Here is an 18318-nt window from a genome sequence, read left to right as displayed (position 1 = left end):
ACAATAGAGAGGTAGGCTCAGCACTGAACACAGAGACCACACGGTCTCCATCACCAGACAGGGCAGGTGTGCCTGCACTTGGCCACGTTGGAGACTGCAGTAATCAGCAGCAGGACAAGCAACAGCCTGAGACAGAAACGAAGAGCAGACAGTCCAGAGATACCCAGACTGGCGCCATGTGAGCTGGGCTCTCCAGAGAAGAGCTCCCAAGAGAAGAGGTGGCCAGAAAGGTGGGTTGGTAGATACATAGAAGGGATGGGTAGATAGAGTTTATGACAGATTAGATTCCTACATACATAATATCATACATAGATATGTATAAACATAGATACATATACATAAATATATATATAGAGAGAGATAGAGTTGGTGATATATTAGATACCTACATACATAACTATCATCTATACAGATAGATGATAGGTGCTAGATAATAGGTAGGTAGCTGGATGGATGGATGGATGGATGGATGGATGATGGATGGATGGCAGATAAAGATAGAATGAATAGATGATAGGTAGGTGAGAGATAAAGAGACAGATGATAACATAGATACTAAATATATAGATAACAGAGAGATAGATACTTGATATATAAGATTGATAGATAAATAACAGAGATAGATGATAGCAGAGAGATCAATATAGATAGAGCTATAGGTAGATGATGGATGGATAGATACATGATAGGTAGGTAGATGATTCATAGATAAGAGATGACAGACAGATGACAGATAGATGGATGGATGACAGGTTATAAATAGATTAATAATAGGTAATATAGATAGGTAGATATAATAGGTGATAGATGTATAGATATATGATCGATGGTTAGATACATGATAGTAGATGATGCATAAATAGATATATAGACAGGTAGATAATTAATATATAATGACAAGTAATGAAATAGATAATAGAAGAAAAGACAGAGATAGACAATAGATAGATAGATGATAGATAGATAGATGATAGATAGATAGATAGATATAGATATAGATAATAGATGTGTGATTACGAAAACTGAGAAGGCCTGCATTCTGAAGTTTGCATCCTAGACACCAGGAAAGTCATGATGTAATTAAACCCAAGTCCGAAGGTCTGAGAACTAGAGAAGATGATGGTGTAAATGCCAGTCCAAGGTCAGAAGATGAGATGACTCAGTCCAAACAGTGAAGCAAAAAACAAAAGGATGGATTCCTCTGCCTTTGGATAGTTCAGGCCCTCAACAGATTTGACGCCCAACCTGGGGAGAGCCATTAATTTTATTGAGTTTTCCAATCCAAATGGTGACTGCTGCACACACACACTGAACTCCTACCACTGGCTCTGGCACACAGACGAGCCACCCCTCAAAGCCCCACCTTCCTGAGCCCCACTGAATTGCTGTACGATTACACTATTTGCTTAATCTCTCTCTCTCTCTCTCTCTCTCTCTCTCTCTCTCTCTCTCTCTCTCTCTCTCTCTCTCTCTCTCTCTGGATCTCCCTCCCTGTCTTCCTATCTCCCTTGTGTTTTCTCAGGCACCTCCTTAGGGAACATGTGCAACAGCATCCTCGAGCCCCACAGGGACATTGCGGGCCTGCCCTGTTTACGGATCTGTAAGGGTGTTGCGCTCAGGGTCACGGACCCTGCTGCACACTGGTGAACCTCTTTGTCTCAGGCACTGGATAGTTCAACTTTGTCTCAGGCACTGGATAGACTATTTCTAGAACATGCTTGCTCATTTACATATCACATAGTGACTCTGCAAATTAGATGTTATCACTCCCATGTCTGCAGATGAGAAAATGAGTCAGAGCTGTGACCTTCCTAAATGCATGTTCTTTTTTGTATTTTTTATTGGTGCATTGTATTCATACATCATATTGGGGTAAAGAACTTGTGCGTACATACATGTACACATCACTGATTTAACCCCTACCCAATTCTCACCCCATTCCCTCTCCATCCCTTCTTCCCTTGCTCGGCTTAGTGGTTGACTTCGATATGTTTAAGTACATTGTGTGTTTTATAGATTTTCCTCTTCCCCCCTCCTTTCTCCTCCTTTAGGTTGCCTTGTTTGCTCCTCTATAGGATTTCCTTTTTCATCTAGAGTTCTTCCTATGACCCATTTCTCCCTAACTCTCACATATTCTGTTTGGACCAGGTGCCTGGAAACCAACTTTGTGCCAACTTGAGTGGGCCATGGATTAAACAGATTAAACTGTTTCTGAGTGTGTGTGTGTGTGTGTGTGTGTGTGTGTGTGTGTGTGTGTGTGTGTTCATCACTAACACCATTATCACCACCACCATCACCATCTTCATCATCGCCCTTACCACCATCACCACCACCAATATCATCCCTGTAGCCTGAACTTGAGACACTCAGTCCAGAGCATGAGTCTGGGGGAGGAGGCACAAGAGTCATGGCAAAGAAAAGAGCCCCTGGAGGAGCAGAGAGCTCATGGTGTTTCTTACCTCCACACATGGGGAGGGTGGAAAGAGATCATTGTTTCCAAGTCTGGATGCTGGGCTATGGATGAGCCTACTTCTCAGAGCCTGACACTGGCTGGCTGACCTGTACCTGTAGGACGTCCCACTAGAGCCCAGGGAGGGAGTTCATGGGGAAGACTGGCAAGGCTCCCTAGAGTTAGCAGTGCAGATTGGCTCTCAACTCTGTTCCAGAAACACTAAATATTCAAGGATGGCTATGTCCATCCACCTTGGCTCTTGAGCAGGAGGAAGACCCCCTAGGGTAATGGAGGGATCCAATATAGAGTCTGCAGCAAAGATGGAGGGGCACCATACACATTCAGTGCCCCCAGAAAGCCCTTCAGCAAGAGGATAATGTGCAGGGAGGCCTAGGTACACACCACGGGGCAAAGACTGAGGGGGTACATGAGCCCAGAGAGTGCATGGCTTCTGTTGGAATTGCTTCAGGGATGGGAGCAGAGTAGGAAGCCTACAGAGTAGGGAGCCTACAGAATTTCCCATAAGGGGAGCCAGTCTTGGGCTGGCCCAGCCTCATTCAAATCACAGATGAGAAAAAATACTTTACCTTCAATATAAATGTTTATTATCATCACCATCAACATCACCATTGCCACCATTATCATATCATCACCACCACCATCACCATCATTACCTCACCCTTACCACCATCACCACCACCGTTATCACCATCTTCACCATCACCACCACCAATATCACCACCACCATCACACATCATTACCATCACCCTTACCACCATCACCACCACTAATATCACCATTACCATCATCATTATCATCACCATCAACACCACTGCTATGGCTTAGATAAAAAATGTCCCCTGGAAGAGCTCATATATTGATATTCAGAAGTGATATAATTAAATCCCAAGGGTTCTAATCACATCAGTAGATAAATCCATTTATAGATTAATAGATTTATTGGGTGTTAACCTAGGCAGGTGGGTCTCGGCCTTGGAGATTACGTATACCTCTCACCCCAACCCTTGTTCTCTCTGCTTCCCGTAATCATGCCCTGAACGCTGCATAATTCACGCGGCTAACATGGACTGAAACCTCTGGAACCTTTACAACTATGAACAAATAAGTCTTCCTTTCTCTAAGTTATGGTTGTCAGATATTTTGGATCACAGCAGTGAGAATGCTGCCTGAAACAATCATCATCACCATAATCACCATCATCATCACCACCATTATCACAACCATCATCACCATAATCACCATTGTTATTACCACCATCACCATGATCATAACCACCACCATTATCACCATCATCACCAACATCACCCTCGTCATCACCGTCACCATCATCATAACCATCAGCACCATTAACACATCACCAACATCACCATCCTCATCCTCATCACCATCACCTTCACCACTGCACCATTACCACCACAACTATCATCAGGTAATAGATGCTCTTTTACCGTGTGTGAACAATTGTCCTAAAATCAATATTTCTCAACTCTGGTACTATTGACATTTGGGAACTGCATAACGTTTTGTGGTGGGACCATCCTGTGACTGTAGGACCCTCATTGGCATCCCTGGCCCCTGCCCACTAAAAACCAGACGCAACTTTTACCCTAGTCGTGACAACCAACAACATCCGCAGACACTGCCGGTGTCCCCTGGGAAGCAGCATAACAGCTGGTTGAGATCTGTTGCACAAAGGCTGTCGGCTCCTGCTGTAACTCGGGATCCCAAGTCAGTTCTCACAGCCCCAAGTTCTCATGCAAAATGTTCGAGCCTCTGTTTGCCTGCAATTGCTCACGTGGGCTAAGGCGTGGCCTCCCAGGGACACCACAGAGCGGAAAGCCTCACGCAGCTCCTATTTTCATGCACACTACAATTGGAAAATGTAAATCCCAATGGCACCCTGTGAAAACCCAAAGAGAGGCACAGATGCAGACCTACTCAGAGGATGGAAGCTAACGCTGGAATGATTTCTCTCTCTCCCATCACTGTCAGCGATGGGTTAAAAGGTCCACATTAGCCACATGTCAAGCACGAAGTTGAAAATCTCTCCATTCTTGGCCGCCACTGTCGAGTGTCAAAGATGCCCGCGACCACGCAGGACGCCTTCTCCTGATGTGGAGGCTGGCAGTTGGGAGTTAATCAGCTTCGCCTGCCCCAGCTGTGAGGTTTGAGCAGAGAGCGCAGTGTTGGAGGGACCTGACTACCCTCACAGCCGTCGCGGAAATGGTGAGAAAGGAAAATGAAGAGCTGCGAACGGCGGGAGCCACCGGGAGGTCTGCAAGGCCCCTCCTTCGTCTTCATATCCCACTTCTCCGAGCTGCGCTTTGATTAGCTTTTCACTCCATCTGCTCAGATCGGTAGCTATTAAATGACGATGGGTTTCCTTGTGCCTTCTTCCAGCTGTTTCCTTCCACCCAGCGGAGTCCCGAGAGCTCGCCTCTGCATCCAGTTCCCCTGTTGGCAGCCTGGAGGAAGCAGCTGGGCAGGTATGGATGACATGTCCACTGCAGGCCAGGAGAGATGCCGTGAGCGTGCAGGGGAGGGAGAATAGAGCACCACCTGCGGAAGAGACAGGTCCCCTCCAAGCCGCTCCACCACCTATGGGACTCCTGGTGCACGCACACACTGCACCTGCAGCTTCCTGTGGGAGTAACATGCGTAAGGACAGAGCCAGGCCACCAGCAGGTGCCACCCTGAACACTGATGAGAACCAAGTCAGTTCTCACAGCCCCAAGTTCTCATACAAAATATGCAAGTTCTGTTTGCCTGCAATTGCCCACATGGGCTAAGGCATGGTCTCCCAGGGACACCACAGAGCAGAAAGCCTCACGTGGCAGGCACTGGGGAGGCAGGAGGGGAAATCGAGGCACTGTGAGATGCACGGAATGAAGTACACTCTCCCTTTTCACCCTGAGCCATCCAAACTCTCCTTTGTACTCCCAGACAATTCTGCCCACACCCAGCGTTACCACTACACCCGAGGTGGCCACTCTGCCCCTCCCAGCCCCCGTGGGGTCTTAGGGCCAGGACATCTGCCTTCTCTACCTCCATCGCCAGCTCACACTGACCCATTTAGACTTCATGAAGACAGAGCACATGGCCTCGTGTTCACCTCTGACACCCAGATCCCGGGGACACCCGCTCCATGCACCTGGATCTATACAAGCTACAGTGTGGTGCGGGCGTGTGGCTGGCCTTCATCCCTCCAAACAAGAGAGCAAACACTCAGCACAGGAAGCCCTCTTAGCCCTGGATGACTTAACAACTTGAACAAATATACAAGCATAAACTGTGTGTACGTTTTTTATTACCAAGTAGAAAATTTAGTTCCTAAGTCTAAATTGTCAAGGAGGGCCAGTCCTGCCAGTTTTCTTAAAACTGACTTACGATCCGCCTTCTAAGTGTTTTAGTTTGTCTGCCTTTCGAGGTCAAACGCCATTTGACATTTTAAATAACAGTGTTCACTTCACATCGTGTTTATTTTTACGTCCCGAAATAAGCTCTCAACCCCGACAATGCATTAAACACAACGGAAGTCTCGGGGACCTCAAGAGGTCTTTGATTACTCCAACCGCTCAGCCGACACACTCCGCTGGCTGGGCCTGAGGGAGGTCTGCGGCCCTCAGCGCACTCGGAACCTCCCTCTGAGGTCCTCCGAGACCCTCCCACACCTCAGCCTGCTTGTTCCTAGGCAAGGCCGTCGCAAACAAGCTGCTTCCACAGAACCAAACTGATGCGAACGTTCAGGGCCAACTTTAGGAAAATCAAATTATGACATTTTCCAACTTTTAAGTTAATATTACAGAAATAACAATGAAAACAGAAGCAATACCACCTGCCTTTCATTGAAGTGCACGACAGAACCTCCCTATGGTACTGCATCTGGCCTCTCGTCCCTCTGGGTTCAAGGAGCCCCTTCCTCGTGGGGGGACTGCTGGTAGGGGTCGTGGTCCTGGGCAACATGCAGGTGGGCCTTTGGAGGTGGGGCCTTTGGCTGGTAAGTAGGACTAGAGGTCATCAGGTGGGGCCTCATGATGTCATTAGGGGCTTCACAAGAGGAGAGAGGCCTGCGCTGGTCTGCACTTGGTCTCCTCCCTTGATACCCTTTGCCAAGTTGTGTTGCAGGATGAGGCCCAGGCTCATGGACCCCGGGTCAAAGAAACTTCTGTTCTCAACTAGTCTGTCGCATTCAGTTATAGAAGTAAAAGGTGGACCAAGACAGGCCAAGAAGGGAGCAGTCAGCTCCACCTTAACAACTCCTGGGAGAGGGCTTTGAGGGCAGTGGGGACAGGCAGACATTGTGTGTGGAGGTAGGCATGTGTGTGTGTGTGTGTGTGTGTGTGTGTGTGTGCGCGCGCGCGCGCGCGCACACACACGCGCAAGAGAGAGGGAGAGAAAGAAGATTAACTGATGAGAAAGAGAAGACAGATGTCTATTGTATGATCTCCATTTCTGCATGCTATTTCCATTAGACTGAAGATACAATGAAAAGTGGGAGAGCCCAGCTGGAGGCTCGACTCGGGGACGAATCGTTCACCCTCACCTGTCATAATGAGACTGAACTGAAAGGGCCTTTGGAAACAGCCACCACCAGACCTGGGCATCGGCCCATGAGGGGCGGCAGCTATATGAGAGAACCATTGCTACACGTGTCCTACCGGATAAAAACTGCACAAGCTCGGGGCTATGGCCATGGTCACTGATTACCTTTAACATTTAGTTACCACATGGTGCTAGGCGCTGCCTGGGTGTATAGTTTCACGGAGCTCAGCATGTGCAGGCTCGGGGACCACCACAGTTAGGGCACGGGCATCACCCCAGGACGCCTTGTGCGGCCTCCCTGCGCTCACACCTCCCCACTCCCAGACCCGGGCAGCCGACGACCAGCGCACACCACTGCAGCTGTTTTCCTTAGAATATCAATAACGACAATCTCACAGTGCGTGGCCATGTGGCCGTATCACTTTGAGATCGGCCCGGGTCGTTGCTTGTACCAACAGCTCTTTCTTTTTTCATTGCTAAGTAGTGTTCTACTCCATGGAGGTCCCAAGCTCACCCACTCAAGGCTCGCCTCTTTTGTTTCTAGTTTTAAGCAGTTATGAGTAGCTCTTATATACACATCTAGGTACAGATGTTTACGGGGACAAGAGTCTCCGAATAATTAGGCAAATACCTATGAGTTAGGATGGGGGGCCTTGTGGTGAGCATCCACTCACCACTGGGAGGAGTGGCCTGACAATTCTCTAGCATGGCTTCTAGCAAGGTCCTACCACCGTACCAGCAGTGTGTGAGCCTTCCAGTTTCTCCAATTCCTTGTTAGTACTGTCGGTATTTTTTATCTTAGCAACTCTAAGTGATTAATGATACCTCATCATGGTTCTAATTAGCACCCCTAAATCAAGCACTAATGATCTGAGAGAACACACCGGGTTTAATTTCATTTCTTTGAAATTTGTTAAGGTTTTCTGACAGAGTATGGTCTATCTTGGAGAATGTTTCATGTGCACTTGAAAATAATAGGCAAGAAAGTATCACAGGCAAGAAAACGTGATGGGTGCTCAGGAGGAAAATACACAAAGGGCAAACCCTTTTCGTTTTCCGGAGTTAGCAGACAGGGTGTGGAAATACCGCGATCACCCAGGGTACGAAAAGCAGAGGCAAAGCAGACAGAAAGTGTGAGCCTTAGGAGAGACTCGGAACGGTAATTAAAATCAGATTTGCATTCTAAATGGAAAACTACAATTAAAGAAATCTTACAACACAGCCAGGTATAGTGGCACACATACACACCTGGAATCACACTGCTTGGGAGGCTGAGACAGATGGGTCGCAGGTTCGAAGCCAGCCTCAGCTACTTAGTGAGGCTCTCAGCAACTTAGTGAGACCCTGTCTCCAAATAAAATATAAAACAGGTCTGAGAATATAGCCTGGAGGTAGAAAGCCCCTGGGTTCCACCCCCAGTACCACCAAAAAAAAAAAAAATTCCCAGTACTAAAAGAAAAAAAATTTGGCAGCAGTGGATTACTCCTGTAATCTTAGTACTTCTGAGGCTGAGACAGGAGGACTGCACAGGTTCGAAGCCAGCCCCAGCTACTTAGTGAGGCTCTCAGCAACTTAGTGAGACCCTGTTTCCAAATAAAATATAAAATAGGGCTAAGAGTACAGACGAGAGGTACAAAGCCCCTGGGTTCTATCCCCAGTATCACAAAAATATTAACAATAATAATCATAAGACCTCATGGGTGAATTGGGTTTTTTATGACTTTTTACCAGCTCTGTCTTTTGAAAAGGTATTGAATTATTGACTAATCCCATGGCAGAGAACCCACCGTTTCTTGGAGAAATGGCTGATTCCAAATCTGAGGCAGGATAAAGAGAAAACAAATCTAAATATGTCTTTATCCTGGAACACAAAGCAGTAATCAAAGACAAAGTATCAAGTCAAGGACCAGGAGGGAGACCACTGTCGACAAGGGTAACAATGAAGATGTCCTGGGTGTACCAAATGTGCCCACACACTCGAGTTCCCACCAACACGGACAGCCGTCTCGCTGGCCATCTCTGGAGAAGGCTCGGAGGCAGCTTATTGGGGGGAAAGCAGTAAATAACAATTGCAGCGGCTCCCCTGCAGTTCCGGCCAGGGCTGTTCCTGAGGCAGCCCAGCAGCTGGTGAGTAGATGGCGGCGCTCTCTAAAGAAGCATGGAGGTGGGACAAGCGCCACTGCAGGGGTGCTGGGCTGTCTCCTGCCGAGGATCCTAACAGATTTGCACTCGCATCTCTCCGTCCTATCACCCAGACAGAGGCGATGGACGCTGGGCACCAAGCGGTCTCAAAGATCCCTCAGCGGCAATTCAGTCCTCAGACCTTAGGAGATCATGATTTTAGTGACTAAACGGAGACCGTCATCAATGGTCAGCAGACACCGGCCACACTGACACGGTCTGATGATGCCAGGAAATCTGGTTTTAGGGGCAGGAGCATCAGACCTACACTTTTTTTGTTTTATTTTGTTTTGTTTTGTTGTGGTACTGGGATTGAACCCAGGGGCATTCTACCTCCGAGCTACACCCCAGGCCTATTATTTATTCTTTATTTTGAAACAGGGCCTCACTGGGTTGCAAAGGGCCTCACTAAGTAGCTGAGGCTGTCCACAAACCACAATCCTCCTGTCTCAGCCTCCCGAATGCTGGGGTTACAAGCGTGCACTACCACGCCCAGCATAGCACACTTTTAAAAAGCTAAACCTCTGCTTTCAAGGCCTGGATAGAAATTGTTACTGAAGATGTAAATGACATCTGAAATTGACTTGAGAGTGATCCAGGGTAGAAGACACAGCATCCCCCGACTTGGTCACATTGCTTCTTGGGACTGCAGAAAAAAGTCTTTTTTTTTTTTTTCCAATTTCATATAAACATTTGTGTGTTGCATAAAAACATTTGAATCAAAAACAAGCCACGTGGAGCACTGCAGTCCATGAGATCGCGAGGGGCTGGGCGTGAACCTTGGCCTTGTGCTGTGACCACCCTCAGACCACAGCCCGCTGCTCAGGCGTTGCTGACGGCACGGCGCATGCGCAGACTGCAGTACGTTCCCCAGGCGTGATAAGAGCCCACCACCGCCTGACGGGTTCCTGCGTCTGCTGTGTGTCTGCAGAGTCACATATCAAGAGCAGGGAAAGTTAAAGTAGCAGCCTGCTCCCCACACGCTGCAGAGGAGCTCGGCATGGACACTCGGCACTTAGCTGAGTCCTGATCCTTAGGTGCAGGATCCGAGTCAGCCCGTCGTGAACCAGAGGAGGGGCAGCCATCTGGTGCTTGACCACTCTGGCCTGCCGGGAATCCCTGCACCACTCAGCGTGGTCCAGGCTCCTAGGAAGAGGTTGGTGGGATGCACCCTCGAGAAAGTGGGACAAATAGTTGGGCGAAGAGGGTGCTCAGATTAGAGCTTGCTGAGAGGTGAGGCTGGCGATGGACACAGCAAAGCTGGGATCGGAGCCTGCCGTGAGGCAAGGCCGGTGCTGGGGCCTCCGAGATCGGGATCGGAGCTTGCCAAGGTGTTAGGCCAGTGCCGGGGCCAATGGCCGGCATCAGAGCCTTCCGTGAGGCAAGGCTGTTATTGAGGCCTCCGAGGCCGGGATCGGAGCCTGCCAAGGGGTTAGGCCGGTGCTGGGGCCAGCGAGGCTGGGATCGAAGCTTGCCGTGAGGCAAGGCCAGTGCTGGAGCCTCCGAGGCCGGGATCAGAGCCTGCTGAGGGGTTAGGCCGGTGCCGGGGCCACTGGCCGGCATCGGAGCCTTCCATGAGGCAAAGCCGCTATTGAGGCCTCTGAGGCTGGGATTGGAGCCTGCCGAGGGGTTAGGCCGGTACTGGGGCCAGCGAGGCCAGGATCAGAGCCTGCCAAGGGCTTAGGCCTGTGCTGGGGCCAACGGCCAGCATCGGAGCCTTCCGTGAGGCAAGGCCATTATTGAGGCCTCTGAGGCCGGGATCGGAGCCTGCCAAGGGGTTAGGCCGGTGCTGGGGCCAGTGAGGCCGGGATCGGGGCCTGCTGAGAGGCAAGGCCAGTGCTGGGGCCTCCGAGGCCGGGATCGGAGCCTGCCGAGAGGTTAGGCCGGTGCCAGGGCCAATGAGGCCAGGATCGGAGCCTGCCGTGAGGCAAGGCCGGTGCTGGAGCCTCCGAGGCTGGGATCGGAGCCTGCCGAGGGGTCAGGCCGGTGCCGAGGCCAGTGTGGCTGGGATCGAAGCCTGCCATGAGGCAAGGCCGGTGCTGGGGCCTCCGAGGCCAGGATCGAAGCCTGCCGAGGGGTTAGGCCAGTCCTGGGGCCAACGGCCGGCATTGGAGCCTTCCGTGAGACAAGGCCGTTATTGAGGCCTCCGAGGCCAGGATCGGAGCCTGCCGAGGGGTTAGGCCGGTGCTGGGGCCAGCGAGGCCGGGATCGGATCCTGCCGCAAGGAAGGCTGATGCTGGGGCCTCCGAGGCCGGGATCAGAGCCTGCTGAGGGGTTAGGCTGGTGCCAGGGCCACTGGCCGGCATCGGAGCCTTCCGTGAGGCAAGGCCGCTACTGAGGCCTCCGAGGCCTGGATCAGAGCCTGCCGAGGGGTTAGGCCGATGCCGGGGCCAATGGCCGGCATCGGAGCCTGCCGTGAGGCAAGGCTGGTGCTGGGGCCTCCGAGGCCGGGATCGGAGCCAGCTGAGGGGTTAGGCCAGTGTCGGGGCCAGCGAGGCCAGAACCGGGGCCTCCCATGAGGCAAGGCTGCTGCTTGAGCCAGCGAGGTCTGATCAGTCCACCGTGTAGCCAGGCCACAAATGGGGCCATCAAGAGTGGGATCAGTATTTGCAACACGGCATGCACAGAGAAATATCGCAGAAAATTAAAACCAGATGCTTCCCCTAATCAGCAATAACTAGGAGGAAAGGGGCAACAGGAAGTGGTCGAGCTATAGAAAGGGCCCTATAGTGAAGCAATTAAGGTGACCAATCAGAGGGTATGGAATAGGGGAGGATGGAGCCTCTTTAAAAAGCAGGAGGTACATAAACATATGTATCAAACTTAATCACCAAACAAGCATGGGATCGAGGGAGGGGGAGGGAATGGGATGGGGGCTGGATGAGGGCTAATTGGATGATGTGTGCTTGTATATCCTCTCAAGTCTTGTATTCCAATGTGATGTATGATTACAATGCACCAATAAAAATAAATTTTAAAAAAAAGAGGTTGGTGGGGAGTAGAACACACCAGGCCTCGTGAAACTGTCCAGAGATGGCCCTACTTCAGCCCTCCCTCCAAAAATCAAGCAAGTAAAGAAAGAACATGCACCTTTTGCTGACCGTAAGAAGAATCACAAAAATGTTCTCCAGCGCAGGGAAGAGAGGGCACCTGCCACTAATAAAGATGCGTGTGGCGGTGTGTCTGTCTCTGTGGCTCAGCGGGTGACACCCGGGGCAGCCGCAACCGGCCACCAATGGCTCCTCCTTATCCAGCCCCCCCCCCCCCCGCAACCAGCCTCGTGTGACCCACGACCCTGATCTGGCCAGCAAGACCTAGGGGCAGGGCTACACAGGCTTCAGGGCAGCACCGCCTCCTGCTATTCTAATGAAAGATGCAGACGTAACACATGCCACCCTTCCCTCCTCCAACCCCCATGCCTGGAGCTATGTCTGCTGTGTTGTTACCATGAAGGCAATGAATAGAAAGGGCCGGCGCAAGGCAGATGGACAGCCCAGCTCACAGGGCTCTTGGTCCCAGAACTGCTCGCTCAAAACTCCGTATCCTGTAGGGTTCGTTGCCTGAGTCCTTGCCATTCGGGCCATCTCTCATTGAAGACATCATCCTAAGTGAGTTAAAGCTGTTCTTTCCTGTCACCAAATCGAGAGTTCCTTGTGTTCCCTGGGAGCTTACGGGCATCTCAGCTGCCCATCGCCATCCTGGAAGCCCGCAGACACCAGAGGTGGATGACACTCAGGCAAACAGGCATCCTGATAAGTGCCCGGTATCGGGGGAGGGCCCCAGGGCACTTCCTGGGGACATCTCTTGTCATCTTGGCTCACATAGGAGCTGGGTGTGGCTCCGCTTCCCAGGATACTCAGGCAGGACGGCCGCCTGGAGGACTGACCCGTCAGGGGTACTACAGCTGAGAACTCTGCCCTGAATACATAGCCCAGCCTCAACGAGCCACGGACTCTCAGGCTCCCGTGCCAAGGGTGCTCTGGTCCCAGAAGCCTCCAGCCAGATGACCAGGGAGGTGCCCAGTCTGGATTCCCCACATCTGCTTGGCTCCTGGCTTTTTTTGGCTTAAAAATAAGTGAGGTACTAAATCTAATCCCATCTGAATATTCCCCACGGCCTCCCTGTGGAGGCCCAGATGCTCTATCCCTGAGTGTACCAGGTGGCACGGTCTACCCAGGGCTCTGCCAGCCGTCCAGCTGCGGGCCCTGGAGCCCGGGGATGCAGCCCCGGGCGGCTCAGCTCTAGGGCCCGCATTATATCACGGAGCAATTCCTAGCACGCAAACAAGAAAGAAACATTAAACTCTGCTCCCAGGGAGTGTGGTATTTATCTGGGGGACCTTCACAGGTGATGTCCTCGGGATGCGAAACGGATTGAGCTCCTTCGGAGCAGGCCACCGGTACAGATGTGTGCCGGGAGCGCTTAATTGCAAGCATTTTATTATTATTTGGCCATTCTGACATTTCACAGCTCGTTTGGCTTTGCAATTACTTACCAGTTTGTTTTAGAGCCATTTAGTGGAAGGGATGGACTGAGACTCCTGCGTGACAGGAGCGCTCCGTCAACATGATCCTGAGAGCGAGCCACCCCGCACGGCCCTGGGGCTGCAGGCGCCTGAGTCTCCTCTCTGAGCTGAGCGTGGGGGCGCTACGGTCTAAATGCCTGTCACCCCCAAATTCGTAAGTTGAAGCAACCCCCTGGGGAGCAGCGCAAGGGCAGAGACCGTGGGAGGTGCCGCTTCGAGAGCCTCCAGAGAGCGCCTGGCCCCTTCCACCAGGGTGCACACAGCCAGGGGGTTCTCATTGTGGACCAGGGATCAGACCCCTCCCCGTTGCACAGTCTGCAGCGCCTGGGTCCTGGACTCGTACCTCGGGAGGTGAGAAGCATCTCTGTTGTGGTTCAGCAGCCACCTGTCTGTGTTTTGTTATCACAGCCCAGAGGGACCAACACAAAGCCATGAAGCCATCACCTTCACAACTGCGAACTTGGCCCTGAAACCGACGGACTTGCCCAACTTTGTGAAGTTGCCAAGATGCAACACCGTTCCTAAAGTGTTCTTCTTTTCTTTTTTTTTCTAAGATCCAGTCTACTCTCTCCTCCCCCAGTGGCCCTCAGAGTCAACCCCATCTCCCACTTGGTGCGCTGGAGACTCCAGAGGGGTGGAGAGACCTCCTGCCTTCTAATCTCTAAACCTATGCCAGATCACCGGGCGCGGTAAACAGCCAGAGATTCAGAGTTATTGCATTTCGCAGGCCAGCCCAAATGTTTGGAGATCTGGGATAAATAAAAAGAAATAGCTGGCCAAGTGATCCATCCCCAGCGTTCCAGGCTGGACTGAGCCCCGCTATTTCATTTGCATGATTTAGCAAAAGAATCTCGCATTGATATGTAAATAGCAATGCCAGTACTTTACAGTGGAAACAAAAGAGGGAGCCCAGCCTGGCTGTTTTACGGCTGCCTTTCTGGCTGCCAGAGAACACGGGGCAATTACCCGGACCCACAATTTAAATAGCTCCCTATCAGGGGGAAGGTTTAATAATGGAATTACACTGTCATTTGCATCTGGTATTCTTGTTCGAAGGTGTATTCCAAATTTATCCAGCATCTTTACTCACCCTCTGGTTGAGTTTTGAGGATTTGGTATGCTCATCCTGTAAAGAGTAGAAAATCCCTCAGCAGAGTCCTCAGCGCAGGAAGACACGTGGCACCGCTGTGCCAGAGACCAGAGGACGATCTCAGCCCGCAGGGTGGTGGTGTAAGGAGACAGGGCAAGTCCTGCCACACTCACGCAGGTGCGGCAGGTGACCCCTATACTTCTTGCTCAGTGTGAGCACCCTGCTGGTCCAAGCTGTAGGTCCAGGAGGTGCTCTGGGCACTGGCGCAGCTCCATGGCAGGGAGGTGGCAGGTAAAGACACACCTTTGCTCCTTGCAGCCCAGGAGCAGAAAGACCCAGAGTGAGACACTGGATGTCTCGTGTTGACCCGTGGTGCTGGGAGCCCTGCTCTAGCACTTCCTCCGCCCAGGGGAACATCTGGACCACCTCCAGCCGACCAAGGAGGCCAGATTAGACATTCAAAAAGGTATCAAGTGAGCCCAGGAACTGGCAAAAGAAGTCAGCCACGGCTGAGCCGAAGCCAGAGGTAGAGGAGAAGAGATAGGCGGGCGAGGGGCGAGGCTCGGGCCAGCTTTTCCCGCAGGCCACCTGCGAACTCAAGCTCCAACTGTCATGGCGGGAAAGGCAGCGAAGCTGGAGTCCTCCCAGATGGGAGCATCGCACAGCCCCCTCCCGCAGAGGGCCACATTCCTAGCTGGGGTGAAACATGGTGGCGATGGTGGTGCCCGAGGGAGGGAAGATTCTCTCTGTGTTCTAGACGCCAAGCCACCCCTGGCACCGATTCACAACCCAAACCCACACGCACTGCAGGTCCAGATAAGATGCCAACCGTGCGCTCATCCTAAAGAGACCTGGACTGCGCCCCTCCAAGTCCCCAGAGAGACAACACTGTCCTCCAGGCAGGGACCTCATACCGGGGCTCTGACTCCCACAGACACAGCCTCCAGGACACACGCAACTCCTGGAGAAAGGGAAGCGAATAATGAGCAGAGACTGAAGGGGCGGAAAGAAAAGCTGGACAAAATGGACGCTTTGAGAAACCAGGGGCAACTGACGTTGAACTCGTGACCCAGGACAGGCAGTTGGGAAGAAGTAAACAGGGCGGCTCAGAGTGAAGAAATACAGTTATGAAATAATAATTCACTCGGCGGATCGAATACCTGATTAGACGAAGCTGGGGGGAGTGAAGAAAGAAGAGGGGATTAATAAGTTCAACATTGCATCAGAATAAATTATACAAAAATACATCAAGAAAGACAAAGAGAAAGCGGCCAGGAGAGACCAAGAAGCAGGAAGGCAGAGAAAAGGGCTCTCGTGTATTTTTGGAGGTCTAGAGAGAGAAATAGGACAGATGCAATATTTTTTAAAATAATGACTCACAAATTCTCCCCCAAAAGTAAAAACAAAAGGCAATGACGGACATCACTGACTCAAGAAGACCAACACTTTCAAGTGGAATCAATGGGAATAAATTGTGCCCAGAAGCATCATAGTAAGATGACAGGACGTCAGAAATAAAGAGAAGATCCCAAAGTAGCTGAGGAGGAAAGAGAGCCCGAGAGATCACCCAGGAGACAGGAGACAGCCACACGGAGCGGGAGACCACCAGAGGTGTTCAGAGAGAATACCGTTAACAACCACAGTGTCCACTAAAGACCCAGGAACCTAGCACAGCCTTGGTGTGCACCAGTACACCCCGTCGGAAAGCAGGTTTCTGCTTCAGCAGAAGGACGGCGTTGCCAAAGGAAGGTCTGCAGTGTGAGGAGGAGCAGAGCTTCGAGAACGGGAAACCGGGCAAACGTAAGAGGTCATGGTCTGAAGCCCTGTGACCAGGCAAGCCCGGGCCTTGGCTCCAGGAAGCCCCGATGCAGCCTCAGGCGACCCAGGCACTAGGGTGGGAACCAGTGTCCCCATCACAGGTACCCGGCTAGTCACGCAGAGCTCCTGCGTGGCTTCCGTGACTCCCCGAGGCTCGCACCTGCACTGAAGCAAGGCCTTAGGAACTTTCTATCCTTAAAGCAATCAAAAGGCGGACAACAGACAGGCCACGTGGGCTGTGGAGCCTCTGCACATGCTGCTCCTGGTCTCTGTACTTTCCGCTCGACTCGCACACCCGCTGACAGAAACTGCTGAGGATGGTCCATTCTGTGAGAACACAAACTCTTCACTCCTGAGCTTGTGACCTGATGTATAAAAGGAGCCCTGAGAAACGGCTCGGGGCCGCACTCGGGACTAAGCACCCTGCAGTGGAGTTGCCGGCCGGCTAAGACAGTCTTTCTATTCAGCTTAAACTAAGTCTGAGTGGTCTTCTCTGGGGGTCGCACTATGACACCGTAAGAGCATCATTTTATAAAATAGAAACACTGAATTCATGGCAACTCAGGTAAAGAAGCCAGAGGAGGTGATCAGAATATCCTGGGGCATGTGTAATTCATGGAGAAGATAAAGAGGCTGACAGATTTTATAATTTGATTAACTGTATGGGTGATAAAATCCACACACTACCCACTAAAATAACAGAAATGTAGTGTATATTGTCCAAAATGTTAGGGAAATTTTGAAGGGGAAAAAGGTCTATAAAAGTCTATGCAGAATAAAGTAACAATGGAGAGAGAAAAATAAAGATTCAGAAAGGAACACATCAGAGTAATTGTTATCCAGATGTGCCGCTGATTCCGACAGACGTGCATAGAATAAAAAGTCTATTTGAAAGGCAGAGACACTCAAACTAGACTTAATAAAATTCAACGATGTTCCAGTAATAAGAATAATAAGGAAAACATAAAAGCATAGGAAAATTGAAAGACCAAGTAGGTGGAGTGATTCCAGTTATGTTACTATCAGAAACAAATGCATTCCACTCAGAGAAATTGTAAGGAAAAAAGGAGAATCATAGTATGATGTTAAAGCGTCCAAGTCACGAGGAAGCTGTCTGGAAGTGTGTACACACCTAAATGAAGAGGGCGTGAACTCACGGTCAGAGCACCGCCCTCGGCACCAATACAATGTGAGAAAACAACACAAAACATTAGGACAGCCTGGCGTGGGGGCTTGTAATCCCAGTGCTTGGGAGGCTGAGATAGGAGGATCCAGGTTCGTGGCCAGCCTCGGCTAATTAGTGAGGCCCTCCCCAACTTAGTGAGAACCTATTTCAAAAATAGAGAATAAACGCCGGGCGTGGTGGCACACGCTTGTAATCCCGCGCTTGGGGGGCAGAGACAGGAGGATCACACAGGTTCTAAGCCAGCCTCACTGGCTTTAGAGACCCTGTTTCCAATTTTTAAAAAATATATAAAATAGGTCTGGGAGTGTAGCCCAGAGGTAGAAGGGTTTCCAGGAACCCCAGTACCACCAAAAAATAAATAAATAAAAATAAAAAATAGGGCTGGGTGTGTAGGTCGGAGGTAGAATGTCCCTAGGTCCCATACCCAGCACTGAAAAAAAAAAAAAAAAAAGATTAGAACAACACAACTAACAGGCTGCAGATCATATTAGAAAAAGTGGCCC

Source organism: Muscardinus avellanarius (assembly GCF_963383645.1).
Source record: "Muscardinus avellanarius genome assembly, chromosome: 11".
Classification (NCBI taxonomy): domain Eukaryota; kingdom Metazoa; phylum Chordata; class Mammalia; order Rodentia; family Gliridae; genus Muscardinus; species Muscardinus avellanarius.
The sequence above is the reverse complement of the archived record's forward strand: the minus strand, read 5'-3'. Positions refer to the sequence as shown.